This window comes from Dermacentor silvarum, chromosome 3 (assembly GCF_013339745.2).
Source record: "Dermacentor silvarum isolate Dsil-2018 chromosome 3, BIME_Dsil_1.4, whole genome shotgun sequence".
NCBI lineage: Eukaryota > Metazoa > Arthropoda > Arachnida > Ixodida > Ixodidae > Dermacentor > Dermacentor silvarum.
In genome coordinates, this window is record NC_051156.1 from 78,969,059 (window position 1) to 78,989,853 (window position 20,795).

Consider the following 20,795-nt stretch of genomic DNA (forward strand, 5'->3'; position numbering starts at 1 on the left):
AAACTGCTGTAATGCGCTAGGAAGCGAACACAGCGACGACGGTGCTTGAACACATCTGGAAAGGTTAGTATGCTTAAAGCGCTTTCAGACTCTTATGAAGCAATTGATGCGCGCTGCAACAGCGACGCCTTTGAACCGCTCATGCAAATACTGACCATAAATGCTATTAGTAGATCTGTGAGAAACAAACTTTATAAGTTTAAACTAAAATCACTTTGTTGGAAAGCTATTCACTTTCCTTTGCGTGCAGCACTGAGCAGTTCTCACATGTCGTGGCACTCTAGGGCAGCTTGCCCAAAAGTGTAGTTGTGCCGGTCGTAGGCTGCATACTCTACAGGCAGGATGTGCTGCATTGATTCTCCGGCGGCCTCAACCAACAGTTCCCGGCAATGCTGTTTCTTGGTGATGCCCTGTGGTGTCGTGAAAAGTTCATCTTGCCGTTCGGGTAGAAAAGTCTTGACACCAGCCTTGAACTTCGAAAAAACTTCTTCGGTTTGATTGAAGCATAGGCTGTACGGCGGCAGCCGCTTTATTGAGTGCTCACTGGTGGCGAGGACAACCGCCTCAGCACGATGGTGCGCTGGCGTGTTGTCGAACAAGAACACTGCCTCGGTGCCGGGTTCCTGATAATGGACACATCGTCGAGAAATTCGTTGAATACAGTCCAGTGGACCTTGTCCACTAAAGTCCAACGTCGGACGCCGTTTGAAGACATGCAAGCCAAAACATTTATATTTGCGCCCTTTGTGCTGGTTGCTAGACGAATAGCTGGGGCACCTTGTTTTGCTCTGCCAAAACTTCTTGCGCACCAAAGTTTGAAGTTTGTTTCGTCAATATAGTATAGCGTGATTGTGGCCCCGTCGTTTTGAAGCCATTGAGCGGACTTGTGGCGCTCTTCCTTAACGTCGGGACGGTTACGATCAACCGGCCTCTGAGTTACTGATTAGAAAGTAATTAGAAATCTCTAATAGCCGTACAACCTGGTGCGTGGAGGTTTGGCGCCATGTGGCTGGCGGTTGGCTCCATCTACGTGGCCGTTCGGCTCCAGGCGCGTGTTGGTTTGGCTCCACGTGTGTTGCGTTGGCTCCATATGCATGGCGGTTTCTCGCCAGGTCCGTTTGCTCGCTCCTCCGAGTTAGGTTTTCAACCCGTTCCGTTCGCCATGGAAGTAGACAACGAGGACGCTGGGCCTTATGTAGTCTAGTGTAGTTTACATCGTTCACATCAAGAATTCACCAGTATTCTCTGCGTCTGTGTCGTACTTCACTTTGATAACACAGTTAACACAAGGAAAAAGTAAAGTTAACCCAAATAATACGGAAAGGTACACCAACGCCGAGGTGCTAATGCCACTAGCAGACATATAAGTCAATTATTAGGGTCGTTTCTTTCATTTGAATGTTGAATCGCTTTCTGAATTACTCATCTGCTGACATCCATGACACTAGGCTCTATAACTTGTGATCACTAACACTCTTCACTATCAGGTAGCAATGGTAGCAGAAAAAAAGCCGACAGATCCCACGCCCTGTGGGAATCCATGTTATGTGAAGCAGAGCGCGGGGAGCTGACCAAGTTAACGGAACGACCATGAGAGCACCAAGACGTAGGCGGCTGTTTCATGACCTACATGATACTCATGCCCGTGACATTCATGTCACATGACCTATCATTTACATTCGAGCCCATTTCAGTTGCTTTTGAGTGTTAATCATTTTTCGCTGAGTCGTCATTTCTGCTGCGTCATGCTCATGACCGACTTCTACCATCATCTTTAGTGTTTCCATCACTTAGTACCCATGTCCGAACCCTTTCCAGTTACATACCAAGTGAACGAAATGACCATGAGAGCACCAAGACGAAGGCGCCTGTTTCGTGACCTACGTGAGATACATGTCATGATATTCATGTCATGCCCTACCATTTATTGCCCGTCATACACTCTTGGAATACTCTGCCAACTTTGTACCTACCAATTTAACGAAACCACCATGAGAGCACCAAGACTTAGGCGGTTATATAGACATAGGGGTCGGAAGTAGAAGCATGTGGGGACACAGTCCTTCCGCCGTGGAACTGCTGCTGCTGAGGGCCGAGGAGCAGCGCAACAGAAGCCCCACTCTGGCACACGCCAAGCCCTCTGGCCAGTGCCTCCTCTGCCCAGTACCGTCGTTGTCCTCGTCTTTGGAAGTTTCACTTGTACCGGGCATCACGGGGAGATGGCTACATGCCGCTTTTTGGCGGCTGAAAGCAACTACTGTGTGGCCTTCACGAGATGAAATTTGTAAAACAATGACAGGCACTCTATGACTCTTTCGGTAGAAAGGGAGCGGTCATAATAGATTGCTTTGAGATCAAAATTGAACGACCATCCTCACTACAGCCGAGATGCGAGACGTGATCCCAGTATAAGTCGAGCAATACAGCAAAATACTTGATAGGCATCTCTCCACAAGGGGTAATCACATTCATATCTGAGGGCTGGGGAGGTAGAACATCTGACAAACACATCACCGAGAACTGCGGAATTCTGGACAAGCTGTCACACGGTGATGTGGTTCTCGCGGACAGAGGGTTTGACATTACCGATAGCTTAGCTCTGTACTGTGCAATAGCATAGCTTAGCTCTGTACTGTGCAAAGCTCCACATGCCTGTTTTTACCAAAGGCAAGAGGCAACTGTCGGCTTTGGAGGTAGAGACTACAAGGAAGATTGTAAATGTCAGAATACATGTAGAAAGGGTGATTGGTTTGGTGCGAAACAAATATGTCATAATGAAAGCTCTTCAGCCAGTTAGTTTCGCAACGCGTAAGGAATGTGACAGTTTTTCACCGTTCGACAAAATAGTTGCAATATGCTGCGCACTGACAAATTTTTGTCCATCCGTTGTGCCTGCAAATGCGGAATAATTTTTTCCTAAATGCCTATTTCTTTTTGTGTGCTCATATTTCTTCCTGTCCCGCTGTCAGTGCGAACCATATTACCGTGCGACAGCTTGTCCAGAATTCCACAGTTCTCAGTGATGTGTTTGTCAGTCAGATGTTCTACCCCCCATGCCATTGCTTAAAATTTTTAATTATGGAATTTTACGTGCCAAAACTACGATTTGATTATGAGGCATGTCATAGTGGGGGACTCCTCAAATTTGGACCACCTGGGGCCCCTTAACGTGCACCTAAATCTAAGTACACGGGTGTTTTCGCATTTCGCCCCCATCGAAATGTGGCCGCCGTGGCTGGGATTCGATCCCGCAACCTCGTGCTCAGCAGCCCAACACCATAGCCACTGAGCAACCACGGCGGGTAAAAGAAAGGTGCCATCAGCAGTCTGTGTTCCCTCCCAAGTACTGACCGAGCCCAATGCTGCTTAAAATTGTGTTAGACTGTGTTAGATATACACAACATGTGAAGATTCCCTAAAACTTTCTACAAAATAAAAGTACTGGCTTATTTTGATGTTACATGTATCGAAGAGAACACCTATCAAAACCTAGTAAAAAAACATCTAATGCACAAACTACAGCTCACCTTTCTTTTGCTTTGGTTCAATGATGCTTTGTTTTGTTTTTTCATTTTTCTCTGTACCTAGTGTTCTTGAATATTTCTACGCTCCGCCAGTGTGTATGCTGCACTTGCATGATGCTGTGTATATATTTGTAATACATAACTTCTAAAAATATGCCACAGTGATCCCTGTTTGACCATGTGTATCCTGTTTTTTAACTTCTTTTGGTTCAATGACTTTTCACGTGTTATTTCCCAATAAACTTTTTTATCATTGACCAATTTTAGTGAATTCTGCATATATATATACTCCCCCCACCACCATATGTAATACCCCAAACAGGGGCCTCTAAATGAATAATAAATGATGAGCAATGCAGGCCAACATATCATTTTCTAAAATATTTTATTACCTCTACTAATAATGATTCAATTTTGAATTTTTGTAGCAAAAAATTTGAGTCAGTTACGAGATGGCACCCTGCAACTTCCAGGTATATAATTGTGCATGGTGAGGGACCTTTCAAAAGGTGCTATTTAGGCATTTAACAGAACACACTACTCGGGACATTTTTCTGTAGAACAGTCTGAACAAAACCATGTCTTCTGCCTTGGTGCGCGCTTGATTCCAATGTAAGTTTAGTGAAACCACCTGTAAGGGCAATTTTCACAATCACAGGCCAACATCTTCCGAATTTCTGGGCCTCTGCAGTAGCAGAATGCAGCAGTTGAACCACCACTTTCAGCTATGGCTTTACCTTTCTTTGAGAAAAATTCTGGGAACAGTTGTGGCAGCACAACATGCGTGAAAAAGTGGGTTGCCTTCGGCAAAATTTCATTTAAAAAACTGCATCTTCCAACACTCTTTCAATGTGGAGTGACGTTGGTGTCCGCAGAACAAAATCACAATATTTTACACGACACACGGCGATCTGTGTTTGAACTTGGAAATAGTATGCACGAGTTCTTTTCAAGCCAAGCCTTCCATTGATTTGTTCAAGACAACAGTTAGGACTGTTCAATGTGTCTGGAATGTCACAATGCGCTGCAGAATACGGACACTTCACTTCAACAATGCCATCACCGCAGCACGCACAACTCGTAAATGAATCGAGGCTAGCTGCAAGGTGTGGATGCTTCACACACAAAAAAACACCAGTCTTTCTAAGAGCAAAATCCTTATGCTGTTGCACTGCTTTGGCCTTGTAGCTGGAAAGGGCAGCATTCTCATGTTGCAGTCCCCATTCGGTTGCCGCTGATGAAAATTTGTGCTTCTCGGGTAACAAATTCGCTTTACTAAACTCTCTGATGGCTGGCTCACACTTGTCGCGCCGGTGCTTTTCATTAGAGATGCTGTTATTCTCCCAGCTCGGTATGTGAACCACTTCAAACATTTTGACTGTCCTCTCGTGTTACTCTAAACACGAGTCACCATTTCTTCAGTTATTGTAAGTTCATGAAATACCTTTTCTGCGCGAACTACTAAGGCTGGCAAATCTTCTGTTCTAGCTTCTACGCTTCCTAGACTGCGAAGAAGACAAGGCTCATTCACATTCGGTGGATGAAAGTTCGAACTGTACTTTGGGTGCACCATAAATAATGCAGGATTAGCTCCAGCATCTGCTATCGCAGCGTAGCACCGTTCGAGTTCAGCTGGCGTTGGACCAAGAACTTGTGGCACTGGTCGGGATGGCTGACGGGTGTCTGGAGAATGGATGTGGATGGTGTCCATTCTTTTTTTCTTGGCCTTAGATGCCGAAAAATCAATGTCCTGCCGCCATTTGAACTCCCTCATAGGGCTGTGTGCAGGAAGCCACACATTGCTCTTGTCTGTGCAAGTTGCTCAGTCCCTAATCCGCACTGCTGTTTCCACAGCAAAGAGAGTCGCTCCCACGTGAGAGCAAGCCTCTCCTGCACCAGCCATACAAGTACAGTGTGCAGTAATGATACTGCCATCCATATCTGCCAACAGCCAAACTTTCAGCGGTGCCTCCCGCAGACGCTGAGAATGGTTTACATGCAGAGAAACATGATGATGATGATGATGATGATGATTGTGGTTTATTGGCGCAAGGGCCAGATGTGGCCAAAGAGCGCCAAGACGATGGTAGTGGTTTGATAGTGGTACATGAATGGTGAACTATATGAACACTAGATGTGACATGGCTGTAAAGGGGCCTAAAACAGTCGCTGTAAAGTGCGTAAAATATATACGTAATAAGATTATGGCAATGACTGATTATGTGTACTGTGGACATGAACAATGCATTGCGATGGAATGATACGACTTACAAAATAATAAAGATGCTAGACTTGGCCAGAAGCACAAGTGCCTAAACAGAGCCCTTGAACACAAGGGCCTGGAGGTATGTGCTATAAAAAGAAAAGAACTATCACAGCAACATCCTCTGGAGAGAGGATGTGCTATGAACTTATTGGGCTAATAACATGTAGCACAACATCTTTCAAGAATGCGAGGACTGCATTGGTGCTAAAAAGCGGTTCTTTACCGAGAAACATAGCGGGATGGAGAGGGACACAATAGCGATATGCTAGCGGAAAATGTTTCTTTCTTTCTCTTTCAGCTTCCCGACACTCCAAGAGGACGTGGAGGACGCTGAGCCTCTCGCCACATCTACAACAGGTAGGAGGATCATTACCATTCAATAGAAAATTGTGAGTACCATATGTGTGTCCTATTCTGAGACGACAGAATAGGACATCAGTTCGTCGTGTTTTAGTTGTACAGGGCCAGAACCCTACCTGTGGCTTAATCAAGTGGAGCTTATTATTTGCTTCGGCGTCCCACAAGCGTTGCCAGTGGCTTCGCAGTTTGTTTCGTAGGAAAGGCTTCAGATCTGTGGAGGGAATAGTAGCGGCAGGATTAATAGCTTGCGATGTAGTTGATGTGGCCAACTGGTCTCCTAGCACATTGCCCTCGATGCCTCTATGACCAGGCACCCAGCATATTATTACATGTCTGTGAGATTGGTAAATGTCACACAAGAGTGAGTAAAGCTCAAGAAAAATGGGATTCTTATGCTTTTGTAAAGATGTTAGCGCTTTTACAAGACTCAACGAGTCTGTGAATATTATTGCCTTTTGTAGTTTCAATTTGTCTATATGTTTCACTGCAGAAAGTACTGCGTAGGCTTCTGCTGTGAAGATACTTGTTAGGGGGTTCAGTACATCAGATTTAGAAAAAGAGGGGCCAACAGCCGCATAAGATACGCCAGCATGGGACTTGGATGCGTCGGTGTAGAATTCCGAGCACGAGTACTTCGATTGAAGTTCGCGGAAATGCATTGCAATTTCGAGCTCGGGTGCGTGCTTTGTGACCTCTACAAAGGATGGATCACACTCTATCACCTGCCACTCCCAGGGCGGTGACATCTTAGCTGGAGGCATTAGGCTATGTTCTAGAAGTGGGACATCCATCTCTTCGCTGAGTTCTCTTACACGCAGTGAGAAAGGCCGCCTCACAGAGGGTCGATTATAGAAAAGCGTTTTCACACTTCAAATCATTAATGGTTACAGAACAAGGATGTTGCCAATCGGAGTGTACTTTGAGAAAATAGGTGAAGCTGATGTATGTTCTCTGGAGATGGAGTGACCACTCATTGGATTCTACGTATAAGCTTTCGACAGGGCTTGTTCTGAATGTGCCAGTGGCCAGGCTGATGCCTAGGTGGTGGACAGGATCTAGCATTTTTAGAGCGCTCGGAGCGGCAGAGTGGTATACTGCGGCACCATAGTCCAATCGTGACCGAATGAGACTCTTAGACACTTCCTGTCGCTGCCCCTGGATGTGCGAGATAAAAGTTTCATTAAGTTCATTGTTTTCAGGCATTTCGCCTTGAGATGTTTTATGTGGTGGGTGAAAATAAGCTTAGAGTCAAGTATGATGCCTAAAAACTTGTGTTCTTTGTTCATAGGTATTTGTTGTCCATACATTTCGATAGTAGGATCTGCAACGAGACCGCTCTTCCTAGTGAAAAGAACACAAGAACTTTTGTGGGGGTTTACTTTGAACCCGTTTTCGTCTGCCCACTTAGACACTTTGTTCAACCCCTGCTGTACTTGTCTCTCGCAAACTGCGAGGTTACAGGACTTGAACCCTACTTGTATATCGTTCACATAGATGGAATAAAAAATAGCGGGTGGTAACGAAGCATGGATCGTGTTCATTTTAACGATAAAGAGTGTGCAGCTGAGCACACCTCCCTGGGGTAGACCAGTTTCCTGCACAAAAGGTCGTGATAACACATTGCAAACTCGCACACGGAATGTGCGATTCAGCAGATAACTCTCAATCACATTTGACATATTACCACGTATACCAAAGTGGGAGAGGTCTCTCAGTATTCCAAACCGCCATGTGGTGTCGTAGGCCTTTTCCATGACTAGAAATGCAGACAGGAAGAACTGTTTGTGAATAAAAGCTTCGCGTATCTGCGCCTCAATACGTATCAAATGGTCAGTGGTGGATCGACCCTCGCGAAAACCGCACTGGTATGGGTCACGCAGTTTGTTTGATTCTAGGAAATGTAGTAGGCAGCGGTTTATCATTTTTTCGAAGACTTTGCAGAGACAGCTAGTTAGTGCTATAGGCCGGTAACTCGAAACAGACGATGGATCCTTGGCCTGTTTCAGGATAGGAATTATAATGGCCTCTTTCCAGGCAGACGGTATCTCACCGGAAGACCATACAGCGTTGTAGAGGGAAAGAAGGGTTTTCTGTGTTTCATGGGGAAGGTGCTTCAGCATTTCATATATGACACGGTCAGCACCTGGTGCAGAATGATTGCAGCAGTTTAGTGATGCCTCTAGCTCAGCTAATTTTAATGGTTCGTTATATGCCTCGTGTTTTTTGCATTTTCGTTCCAGCTTCTGTCCTTCTATTCTGGCTTTGTATCGTTTAAATGTTTCCGAGTAGTGCGATGAGCTGGACACATGTTCAAAATGTGCGCCCAGGAAGTTCGCTTGGTCTTCCAAGCTGTCGCCCTGTGTGCTTAACAAAGGGAGTGAATATGTTTGTCGTCCTCTTACCTTATTTACCCTGTTCCAGACTTTGGATTCATCTGTATACGAGTTTATACCTGATAAAAACTTCTGCCAGCTCTCTCTTCTGGCCTGTCGGCGCGTTCTCCTGCCTTGGGACTTTACCTTCTTAAAAATGACAAGATTCTCCACAGTAGGATACTCACGTAGCAGCCCCCACGCTTTGTTCTGTTTCCTACGAGCGCTCCTACATTCGTCGTTCCACCATGGGACACGGCGTTTGCATGCCACACTACTCATTTGGGATATGCATTTATAAGCGGCATCAATTATAAAGGTAGTGAAATACTCCACAGCAGCATCAATTCCTAACGAAGACATGTCAGCCCAGGAGATACTACTATTTAGAGTTCGAAATTTCTCCCAATCGGCTGTATCAACCTTCCATCGAGGGGCTTGTGATGACTCATTTTCTTTGGTTGTTCTCAGTAGTATTGGGAAGTGATCGCTCCCGTAAGGATTTTTGGTAACTTCCCATTTAAGTTCAGAAAATAGAGACGCGGAAGCTATGCTCAGATCAATAGAAGAAAATGTTCTGTTTGCAATACAGTAAAATGTAGGTTCCTTTTTATTCAGGAGGCACGCACCACACGAGAAAAGAAATTGTTCAACAAGACGACCTCGTGCATCGATACGAGAGTCGCCCCACAGACTGCTGTGCGCATTGAAATCGCCAAGAACAAGATAAGGTTCTGGCAATTCGTCTATAAAGGACTGAAATTCATGTTTGTGTAAGTGGTAATGTGGGGGTATGTAAAGCGAGCAAATGGTGATGAGTTTGTTTAGAAGAACAAGTCGAACTGCCACTGCTTCAAGGGGCGTTTGTAGCTGCAAACGTTGGCATGCTATGCTTTTGTGTATTATGATGGCAACACCGCCTGATGATGCGAGAGCATCATTGCGATCTTTACGAAACGTAACATACTGTCGGAGAAAGTTTGTATGTTTTGATTTTAAGTGTGTTTCCTGTACACACAGCACTTTTGGATTGTGTTGCTAAAGGAGTTCTTGGATATCGTCGAGGTTCCTAAGAAGGCCTCTGACGTTCCACTGCATAATTTGCGTGTCCATAGTGAAGGTAAATTGGTGCTGTGTGTACGAAGAAGAACGTGTTTCAGCCTACAGAGCCGTTTGCGGCCCTGTAATTTTGGTTCTGTCTTTTCTAGAACGGTCCAAAGAATTTGGCCGCTCTTTCTGCCGACTGCACCACCTTGCTTGGAGTAGTGTCCATAGCCTCTTCCGAAGCGCTGGACACTCGCTCTAACGAGCGATGTGTACGTCGTGTAGCCTTCGCCTCGAGGGACGAAGGCTGTGGCCTCACCAGCCAGGAGGCCGATGGGTCCTCCTTAGCCTCTGAGCTGCGATGGCTGCTGCCAGCGCTAGTGGAGGCCTCTGGTGTGGCCGATTTCGAGAAGGGCAGGGCAGCCTTAGCTGCTCCCACCATGGGGGCGGGTGGCAGTCGCCTCAGTACGCTGCGCGTACCTTGGGCAACCGCCGGGGTCCGTCGTGATGCTGCGCCCTGTTGCACCACTTCGGCAAAAGAAGCTTTCGTTGAAAATGAAGGCGAAAGACGCTGTCGTGCTTCCCGGAAAGTGATATTCTCTTTGACTTTGATCGTAATTATCTATTTTTCTTTCGTCCAGGCTGCGCAAGATCTGGAATATGCAGGGTGGCTGCCATCGCAGTTTGCGCAATGGGCCTCAGCAGTATATTCATCAGCAGAGTGATCTTTTGCAGCGCATTTCGCACAAGTTTGTTGTCCTCGGCAGCGTTGAGAGGCATGGCCAAACCTCTGACACTTGTAGCAACGTCGTGGATTTGGAATGTAAGGTCTTACACGCAGTTTAAGGTAGCCTGTTTCTATTGCATATGGGAGTGTGCTAGAGCCAAAAGTAAGTACTATGTGTTTGGTTGGTAGTTCTTTGTTGTCGCGCCTGATTTTTATGCGTTGTACATTTATAACATTTTCTTCTTTCCATCCATTCAGGAGTTCTTCGTCAGTCAAATCCATGAGGTCGTTGTCTGAAACCACACCCTTGACGGTGTTCATTGTTCGGTGTGCACTGACAGATATGGTTTTATCGCCAAATGCCACCAGGTTTGTGAGTTTCTCATACTGCATTTTGTCTTTTACCTCAATCAGAAGGTCACCACTTGCCATCTTGGTGGCTTTGTAGCCACTTCCAATGACCTCCGTGAGACATTTTGACACTAAGAAGGGTGAAATGTTTGTCGCTTTTTTGTCGGTGTTTTCAAAGTGAATCACGTGAAAACGTGGAAAAACTTCGGTGGCCTTTGTGAAGAAGTTCAAGGATTCATCGGTGCGCCCTCTTTTTATGAGAGGGCGATCAGGGAGTTCGGGGTATGAGGAAGCCATACAAATTAAAGTGACTTCGGCAGCGGTGCCAGCCGCCCACCGCGGAGCCCAACAAGGGGACGCGACAGGGTTATGAACAAGACCTGCCAACGCCAGCTGTGCACAACCACTATAACCGAATATGATATAACCAAGGTTGGCTATCTCACACAAGGTTAACCCTAGCTGCCTGGAAAATCAGAATATAAGAAGTAAGAAGGAGACAGGAAAGATTGAAAGTGAGAGAAAAAGACGAAGATTAAAGAGGAGGATAGGAAAAGGCAACTACCGATTTCCCCCGGGTGGGTCAGTCCGGGGGTGCCGTCTATGTGAAGCCGAGGCCAAAGGGGTGTGTTGCCTCTGCCGGGGGGCCATAAAGGTCCGAACACCCGGCATCGGCTCAACCCCCTGGATCCCCCTTTCCCCAGACACGGCTCAGCCGCGCACGGCTACACGATGGAGGGTCCAACCCTCATGTGCTCGGGTACGTGGTGGTGCAAACATGCAGAGAAACAGTCAAAACAAAATATCGGTCACAGCCTCCTTATTCTGTCAGCAAACACATGAAATCGTTTTTGTTTTTTTTTTCTATTCCGCACAACAGTTGTTCACTCTTGTGTTCGGCTGCAAAGCAAAGAAAAAAATGTGGTGACTGAGCATCACAATTGCTGTTTGCAGTGTTGTTGGCTGACACAAAGCTGGTAATGATCATGCACAAGTTTTGAAAGCAGCTGTCGTGCTCCTGTTGCAGGTAATCCCAAGTTTTTTAAGGAAAAAAACAGGGACTCAGGGGCAGTAAAAAATACAGTTCGGCAGTAGACACACTAAAGCTGCTCTCCTTTAACGTCCTGTAACTTTTAAAACAGGAGTGTTCTTTTTTTTTCTTTCACTCTGCGTTGGCTCATTTCTGATCCAGATTGTGAAATTCGCTGTACGTTATCCCCGCTCGGCGACATCGCCGCGTGGCCCACGCGAGTTGAAGCTCCAATTTCACTTAGGCTGATGTATGTCCTTTATGTGGTTATTACTGTTTTTTCTTTTATCACAGCTATGAAATGCGGAGTGCATTCAACTCACCTGGCTAAGCAAGACAACTCGCTTAGACGGCAACTTCTTGGCAATGAGGTTCCGGACCCATCCGCTGGTGAAGTAGTTGTGCGAGTCGAGCGATTTGTAAGCCTTCATCTGATCTAATGAAACATAACTTGTTGACAACACGAGATAATTTATAATGTCAACATGAGTAACCGGTGGTAGCAGGCTTGCATTAACAGCGGCTTGCGCACCAACTGGTAGCTGATATGGATCCACGCCGTCACATAGGGCGATTTTTTCTTTGTACCTGGCCCGCGTTGGTCCCACAAGTTCATTAAAGTATGCAGGACAAAGTCCTGCACAATTCTCCTTAGCCATACGCGCAAGGCAACCGGTTAAAGCATACGCACTAAGCAAAACGATCCACCGCACGGACGTAAACACAGCTCCGGCACCACGACGTATGTGCTCTGTAATGGCGGACGCAAAACCGGAAGGCAGGAACTGACGTCACGTGCAACTTATGTATAATAAAATCAGCACAAGTGCTGCTGCTCGTTCAGCCACAGCAGATTTTGCAAAAACAAAAAATACATAAATAAAAAAACGTGCGCGTGTCGTTCTTTACTATCTGGCGAAAAGTAACGTCAAAACACCACGAGTGCGTTTCACTCTCACCACTTTTTCCCTCCGTCCTCTCGTTTTGCACGGTCTATTATGCGCACAGCCGAGACTGCGCTGCTACTTAGAACCGGATTGGTGCACAAAGAAGCGTGAATGATCCCTGTCAAATTTGTTGCTCCCTGCGCGGGCCTCGCCCGCTGCCAAAAAAAACGTGGTGACTCGGTCTCTCGGAGGGCGAGGGACCGGTACACATTCTGCTTCTGCCTGTGAGCTGTCGTTGCCCACATTTCTTGCACCATGTTTTGCTTGCGAAGCATGCATCAACTTGTCCAGCAACGTGTTCAGTAGCAGCGGCTTGACCTTCGCCACTAAAAGCTTGGTTCCACACTGCTATCGGGTGACACATGAACAACTAGCCAAACGTTGGAAAACTGCATTTACTTCGAAATAAACTCAATTATCGCAAGGTAAGTACAATTGTCTTATTTTTATTATCAAGTATAGTGTTAAAACTAAGTACATTGCCTAATACGTGTATTTTCTTTTTTTTTTACAGAGATAATGTACGGCCACTTTTTACTACGTGCGTAGACGGTGCTGCACCGCTTCAGCGGCAGCTGAAACGCACTGTCTGTTTGAAAACACGCAGCACGGCACATTTCGGCTGGTACACTCAAGAAGACCAAAGTTGGATTGTCGTGATTCCTTACTCAGGAAGTACATTCTGCGAGCTCACTGGTGTTCAGAACTTCCTGCAAAAGTATAATCTGTTGTATTATAGCTTGCTTAGGTGTTTATCATGAAACAATGCAACCTTTCTTTGCTATCTCTGTTCTAAAAGCTTATGCATTGCCAAAGGCTAAGTACAGCTACCCACAAGCACTTACGAGAAGTCTTGTGATGAAGGCATTATTCATCATAATTGGCTGGTTAAAACCAAAATCGCATATTTAGATGCAGCGGCATTTCCTACCTAATTTTTGCGTATTTCTGCTTCTTTTTTTCAGCTTCAACAATTTGAATGGAGAAATTATGTCTGTGGGAGATTGCTTTCAATATAATGAACGCCATCATGGACCATGCAGTTCAACTGCCGTACAGGCTGCATGGGAAGAAAAGCGAGAGACTGTTTAACATGCGGCTATGCAGAGTGGGAACAGGTGATATGCATTTAATTTCTCAGTTTGGTACCTTTTGCTTATATTATGCACTGCTGACAGTGTTGGTATATTAAAGCTATACGTATTGTATGCAGATGGTGCCTGATAGACGCAGACATCGACATCAACCAAGCGCAAGACTTCATAAGAATGTGGCTGCCAGGCGCCGTCGACTATAGCAGAAGGCGGCGTTAGGCCGAAGTGGCTCAACCCCCCGTAGCGTCAGAAACAAAGCTTTCGTAGGTGGTCCACAGGATTGGGGATACGAGCGACAATCTGTATCAACCTATTTTAAGACCAATAAAGAAATTGTGTATATTATTTGGTGATTTTATAGTAGATCATGGCATGCTGCATCGAGCTACCATGCAATATTTGCGCAATTTCAAATCGTAGGAAATAACGGCATCGCCCACATACATCACAATCTGCCAATATGGCCATGCCAGTGGGCAATGCGGGACAATAAATTGACTAAAAGCGGCAGAGCCGGCTATTGACCTATACCGGCGCTGCCAGTAGGCAAGGTGGGACACTAGAATGGCAATGAACGACAGAGTCGGCTATCTGCCTGTATTGGCGCTGCCACGCGATGGCCGGAATAGGCCCTTTAGTGGCATGGCCTCACTGGGCCATTCTTGACGCGGGTAGCGCTGCTGGGTTCGGGCCTATATTTGTGCCAGTGTTTGCCGTGATATTGCCGTGCTGGGGCCAGCCTGGTTGTGCTGCCTGGGACGGACTCCAACAAGGGGACGCTGCAGCACTTAACGTGTAAGACTGCAGGCGCCAGCCGTACATTGCCGCCATAACCTTATATATAAACCCAAGAGAGGGCATCTACACAAGGTTAACCCAAGCCACCTATGAAAAGTGAGGAAGAGAAGAAGAGGTGACGGGACAGTGAGGACAGAAAAATAGAGACGAAAAAGATCGGAGAGGGTGAGAGTAAAAGGCGACCCCGATTTCCCTCGGGTGGGTTAGTCCGGGGGTGCCGTATATGCGAAGCAGAGGCCAAAGGGGTACATTGCCTCGGCCGGGGGACCTTAAAGGTCCAAACACCCGGCATGAGCTAAACCTCCAGGATCCCCGTTTCCCAGACACGGCTAAGCCACGTACGGCTATGCGTGGGGGGTCCAACCCCTGTGCGCTCGGGTACGTGGTGGCGCAACTCACCAAACGCCTGCTTGATCGCAGAAATCGTGATATGTACTTGGGTCATGCAGCGGTCGCGACAGCGCCATGTGGGTAGAATAATAGAGGAATAATGCAGAAATCAGTACGCAAATGTGTAATTTAACTGCCTGCACAAGGGCAACAATTATTCTGCACCCAAAATTAAAGGAGGGCATTGCTTTGTTTCAAAAAAGAAATAAGAGCAGGTAGCTAAAAAGGAAAGAAAACGGACAACCGAAAGCCACAGATGATGCGGAAAGTTGAACTACCCAATATCCGAGTGTGTTTTTGGCAAACGCCGTGTGGGCCGGGCTTCAATGAGCAAGGTCGGTGTCACCTTTACTCGCTTAGGAGGCGGAGAGTTGCGTACATGCGCTACTCTCGATGGAGGAGAGACTCGACTGGCGGCAGAGCAAACGAGGATTTAATATTTACAAGAACGGTAGAAGCACGCGGCACACAACACTAAAACCGTAACTCAAAACTAAAGGCACTCAAAACTAAAGACATAACTCAACAAAAAGTGCTTACTTAATAGAAAATCCAAAACTCTGACTAAATACCAAAACTACCAGAAAAGAATCTATCTCGGAGCCTAACTCCGCCTTAATGTCTCTAAGTCAGTCCTATCCTTTGCTCGCCAAAGTCTGGCCACCCTGGCTCCGGCCTAACTGCGTTGCAAATCAGAAACGTGGGCTCTTACGGACCGACGACTTGAAGTTCCTCTCGTCGGGTCCAAGTCGTATTCATTCGGGGCGTCGTTACTGCAGTAGATGCCGACGACTCGCGTTGCCTCTTTTGTCGGTGGTGAGCTCGTCGGTATCTCGTCGGTGATGAGCTCGTCAGCTCGTCAGCGATGGCGCTCGGCGCTGCTTAGGCCCACCTGGATAGGCCTAGCGTCGGGATGCGTCGCAACCTCTTCGTGAGTGCCGACGTGGCGTCCCGAGGAGAATCGAACGTGCCTGTCTGCCGCAGAAGAGGGATCCTCTCTGGGGTGCCCGGTCCTGCCGTGAGAGGCTGCAGCCAGTCCAGGAGCCTCACTCGAACTTGCCGAGGTCGACGGCCACACCTTGGACGGCCAACGTCACGGACTCGGCCAGACCCCCAAGTCTCCCGTCGCCAGAGCGTAGCTGGAGATGCGACCTTCCTGGCCCGGAGCCACGTCGATAATCCTCGAACCGTGCTGTTTTTTCCACGATCACAGCTCGGTTCACGCGCCTCGCGCGCTCGCGCCGTTCGGAACGCTCCGCGAACTTCGTCCTCTTTTTCGTATACCGCTGGCGACCTCTTACATGTGACAGTCGGTCAAAATTGGTTATTAATGTCCTCGTAATTTTCGTTTTCGCATGATAATTTTGATAATGATGCTAACTGCTAGAATAAACGGCTAAAATTTAAGCGGTTTTAAAAGCTAACGAACAGTCCTACGTTTTCATAATTACGAGCTTACGGACCCGAAGGAACAGAGCTTTTTACTTGGATTGATTTTTGCTGCTTCGCTATCTAAAGGACAAACTTCTCTCGGCGGGGAAGTTTAGCGAAGCGGGCAATGACTTCGAACACGTTGATGCCGACGTCTCTTTGGGTGTATAGAAGCACCAGCCTAACCATGCGTTCCAAAGACATTGTACAGCGCAAGTAGTTTTTCTAGTAAACTCTTGTTAAAATATATTCTCTCTGCGCTGACAGTGGGCACTGGAAGGGTGACTAGAATTTACAGCAGTTTGTGCACATTTACGTAGAAGTTGCAGTCGCAATGAGAGAGGGCATCTATTCGGGTGCTAAAACCTAAAACACTCCCTCGATGTCGTTAGCATCGTTGTTTAGGTACCTTGCACAAACAGTAGGCTGTTCGATTCCAGCGATGTCCATCGTTTGGTCAGGAAGTATGGAGAAGCAGCCTGCTTTTGCAACTAGGCTTTTTTGATGATTTCACCACAAATTTCTATAATTTGGTTTTGTGCATCTGGGCTTAAATACGAGGCATTACTGGAGCAACTTTCCAAATGGTTCTTCAGATATGTATCTCCACAATCAGCTCGCAAGCGAAAAAGCGCTCTGGAAATACTTGTATTTTCAGCGTGGGCTATGCTTAAATCCATAGGGCCACTGTGCCTGTGGCCACGGAGAGCCAGACCTTGTCGCCCGCAAAAAGAATTTCCTCAATAATAGGTCATTTGCTTTCTTCTGTTTTCTCATATTTTACTTTGCCTGCCCTGGTCCAGCTGATCGATCACATTGGGCACGCTTCCTGAAAATGTTTGGAGAAAATTATCAGCTGCTAGCTCACAGTCACGGTGATATTTAGTATTTTCGTGTGTGTGGAAAATTGCGAGCGCGTGCTTTCATTTCTGCAACGGCTTGGACACGAGGGCTCCAGTGCACGCATGTTGGCCCAAGTTTATAGGAGCGTTAACCCCATAAAGTTCCATAATTGAAAATCTTTTAAAGCACACCTTTGGAAATGTCAGTGCACCTTTCGCGTCAAATGTTTATGAGAACATTAGACCCATAAAGTTTCGTAATTGAAATCCATGCGCTCCGTAGATTCCGCGGCCGCTGCGAGATGCCGGCGCCGCTTGCTATCGAAAAGCCCTTGAAAGTTGGTGCTCGGATGGGGCTCCTGGCGTTACGTGAGTCCAGGTGCAAGGGCGTTGCCACGAAATCCAGCCCGAGTTCGCAATGTTCGTGCCAAAATGTCTTTTAGAGCGTGAAAAAGACATCGTAGACAAAATCCAGAATGATTCCTGGCGTCGGTGGTAGTTTTGGTCGGCAGTGCATGCCAGCGCGAAAAAATTACGGGCGGGTCTGAAGCCCCATCAGCCCCCCCCCCCCCCCCCTGGCTACGCCCCTGTCCACCGGCTATCCATCCTACGCATTACATGGCCTGCCGAGCTGCATTTCTTTCTCCTAATATCCATTAGAATATCGGCTATCCCAGTTCGCTCTCTCATGCACACCGCTCTCTTCCTGTCTCTCAACGTTAGGCCTAACATTTTAACAGCGGAGCTGTTGAAGCCGGGCGTAATGTGTCTGCTGAATCCAAAAATGTGGGCCGATCCTAGCGGTAGGGCAGAAATGGTCCCAGCGCAATGGCACATACCCCTGTGAACTAGCGAAGTTGAGCCTGGCTAAGTCTAGCTAAGCATGGTTGGGACTACTCAAGCTTAGTCAGTCATCGATAGCCAATGGATAGCCAATCAATAGTTAATCGATTATCGATCAGTAATCGATAAATTGCGGAAAATGCTGGGGATGACTTGGTAGTGCTTAGCCTCGCCCAAAAGTCAGGACTAGCTAGGTGCCCATCAGTTCTGCTGTCTCTTTAGCATTGCGCCTCCAATGCAAGCTACGCTTTCTTTAGTTCCATCGCTCTTTGTGGGCTCCTTAACTTGCTCTCCAGCGTTTGTGTTAACCTCCATGTTTCTGCCCCATATGTAAGCACCGGTAGAATTCAATGATTGTACACTTTTCGTTTCAACGACAGTGGTAAGCTCCCAGTCAGGATAATACTATGTCACAATAATACATGTTCATACCTCTTCATACGAGAAGTGTTGTCGAAGTACGAGATTTTGCGTCGTCAACCACACACTATCATTTAATGTTCTTCTAATGCATTCCTTGCCTACTTCAAGCACACTGACGCAATATATCTTATGCCGACCGAGTGACCCATGTTATCAATTATTTTGGGCTCCTGGGATGTGCGCTCGTGGTCTGCTGTCATTCTAGTAGTTCCATCACCGTAAATCCAGCCTCTTTATCTGACTGTGGTCATGGCACCGTCATCATGCAGTCGTCGTACCATGGTCATCATTTCAGAAAGGTCATCCGTTTGTTGTGATGGCATCGCCGTTATGCTGCCTTCGCAGTTTCATTGACGCCATTCTTTCTTCGACATTCCATCTTAGTCATGTTATCGTCATGACTGTTCACACAATCGTCGTCATCAACTCATTTTCTTCCCATTGTCCCAATGCCGTCATCGTCAATCTGTCGTCGTTAATTGAATGAAGGACATTGTTTTTTGGATCGAGGGCCAGAAATGACCAAAGAGTGCCATGACACTTGGTGATGAATAGCAATGAGAAAAGTTTAATATGGTGGAAATCGAGTGGCTGTATGTTGGCCTAAAATATTCGCTATACATGGTGTAAGATATGTATCTATTAAAATAATAGCAATTAAGAGCTGAGTCGTATGGTTATAAAAGTACTTTATGAAGAATTATATACTCAAACTTGTTAATTATAGCAGCACTAGTGCCTCTGCAGAGCCCTTCAGCACAAGGGCTGCGAGGCATGTGCTCTGTGACTGCATTGCAGCTACAGCCTCCAAGGAGAGGTTGTGCTACAAATAGCCTGACCAAATGATTTCTAGGGTATTCGTTTCTGCTGACAACGTGAATACTGATTTAAAATGAAATAGATGGTCTTTGCTTAAAAAATGCTCGCGGTCAAGCATCGGATTCCTACCTACGCCTATTCACCGACGACCATATCGCGTTTCTGCATCGGAACGCCGAGTAATTCAAAATGAAGTAACCAAAATGCTAGATAAAGACATCATTGAGCCGTCTTCAAGTCCCTGGGCGTCACCTGTGGTGTTGGTTCAGAAGAAGGACGGCACGTGGCGCTTCTGTGTAGACTACCGTCATTTGAACAAAATTACTAAGAAGGACGTCTACCCGCTCCGACGTATCGACGACACCCTTAACTGCCTTCGCAGTTCCAGCTATTTCTCTTCTATGGATCTTCGCTCTGGATACTGGCAGATTGCTGTTGACGATATGGACAGAGAAAAAACCGCGTTCATAACACCTGATGGCCTATACCAATTTAAAGTAATGCCGTTTGGGTTATGCAATGCCCCTGCGACCTTTGAGCCTATGATGGACTCCTTGCTGCAAGGTTTTAAATGGTCCACGTGTCTCTGTTACCTCGACGACGTCATCGTCTTCTCGCCAACGTTCGACTCTCACCTTGAACGTCTAACAGTTATACATGATGTATTTCGACAGGCGAAGCTGCAACTCAACTCATCTAAATGTCGTTTTGGCCGCGGCCAAATTACTGTTCTGGGCCATCTCGTCGACGCTTCCGGAGTGCAGCCTGATCCCGACAAAACTCGCACCGTCCGAGACTTTCCGGTTCCGAAGACAGCCGCTGACGTTCGCAGTTTTGTTGGGCTATGCTCGTACTTTCGTCGTTTTGTTCAAGATTTCGCGGCAATTGCTAGACCCCTCACTAATCTTCTGAAGAAAGGCGTACAATTTTCGTGAGGTACTTCAGAAGCCACCGCCTTCTTTCGTCTCGTCACTCTTCTCGACTCACCACCCATTCTCGCCCACTTCGACCCTGATGCCCCTACAGAATTGCGTACAGATGACAGCGGTCATGGTGTAGGTGCCGTCTTAGCCCAGCGTCAGCGTGTCCAGGATCGCGTTATTGCTTACGCAAGCCGCCTACTATCACCACCGGAGCGCAACTATTCCATTACGGAAAGGGAATGCCTTGCTGTTGTCTGGGCAGTTGCGAAGTTCCGTCCTTACCTTTACGGTCGTCCTTTCTCCGTAGTCACTGACCATCATGCCCTCTGCTGGCTCTCATCGCTAAAAGATCCTACAGGCCGGCTTGGTCGATGGGCTTTGATGCTACAAGAATTTTAATATTCCGTGGTGTACAAGTCTAGTCGCCTGCACCTAGACGCTGACAGCGTGTCGCGTTACCCTGTTGACGGCTCTGATTCCTCCAATAGTGACAGTGCTGCTTGCGTTTTCTCAGTATCCCAACAACTCCTTCATTTCGCCGACGAGCTACATCGCGATGCCTACATCAGAGCACTCATGGACCGTTTGAAACACTCTCCGGCCGATGCTAC

General features: G+C 46.9%; 1 pseudogene; it reads right to left on the reverse strand.

Moving 5' to 3' along the window:
- Nucleotides 1-263: 263 nt before the first annotated feature.
- On the reverse strand, nt 264-12,333 carry LOC125944276 (uncharacterized; annotated as a pseudogene).
- Between the last annotated feature and the right edge of the window lie 8,462 nt (nt 12,334-20,795).